Source organism: Bactrocera latifrons, unplaced genomic scaffold (assembly GCF_001853355.1).
Source record: "Bactrocera latifrons isolate USDA-ARS-PBARC rearing strain unplaced genomic scaffold, ASM185335v1 scaffold_325, whole genome shotgun sequence".
Taxonomy (NCBI): Eukaryota; Metazoa; Arthropoda; class Insecta; order Diptera; family Tephritidae; genus Bactrocera; species Bactrocera latifrons.
Window position 1 is genome coordinate 179,464 of NW_017536908.1, and position 1,011 is coordinate 180,474.

Sequence of the window (1,011 nt, forward strand, 5' to 3'; positions counted from 1 at the left end):
TCTCACAATGGAAAAAATTGAAACTAATTTGGATACATGGAAGTATGGATCGAAGACGTCCAACTTGCGCWAACCTACGACACTATACTACATATAATAAATATAGAGGAAATATTAGGCATAATCGACACAATTCACAAAAATATAGAACATGCTGGCTTACAGGAAAAAACAGGAATTTTGGAAATGCAACTTAACAATATAAAAAGCAAGGCTTTAACTTTAATACCACATAGTCAGCGAAGAGGCCTAATTAATATTTTTGGAATAGCTCAAAAATGGTTATTCGGCACTATGGGTGATAATGATAGGCAAAAAATAGAAGCACACCTGAATTCAATAGATACAARTAACCATAACGCAATTAAAAATCTTAATGGTCAGATAAGCATTAATACACACTTTAATAAAACTTTCTCTAAACTCAAGTCTATTATAGAAAGCAACCGTAACATAATAAATTCAAAATTAAATAGTATAAATAAAGTTAAAACTAAAAATTATACAGGGCAATATCGAACACATTCAGAAAAACATAGCTGCATCAAAGCTAGGAATTTTTTTCGGAAACATATTGACAATAGAAGAGATAACTAAGTTCGGAATAGATTTCAATAAACTGCAAAATATTAAATTGGGAACTCTTATTGATAGCAATGGGAATATAATATTCGCCATTAAAATACCAAAAGATTCTATCTCTCTTYCAATAAAYTATCTTATAGCCATTGCAAACGAAAAAAACAGGGAACTCTTATTTGAACCCCAAATTACATTATATTTACGAAAGTACTATCGAATTGAAAAAAATTAGCMGTTAAAAAACTTTTTAATAAAGAAAAGTTTTATAAAAATTTTTAACATTGCATCAGAAATTATAGAGATAAAGCCAGGAATTGTACTCATAAAAATCAAGTAAGAACACACTAACGCATTATATRTACGGCTCCACATTAACTTTAATTTTAATCAATTAAATTAAACATTATACTAAGAAATTTCAGTTTTATT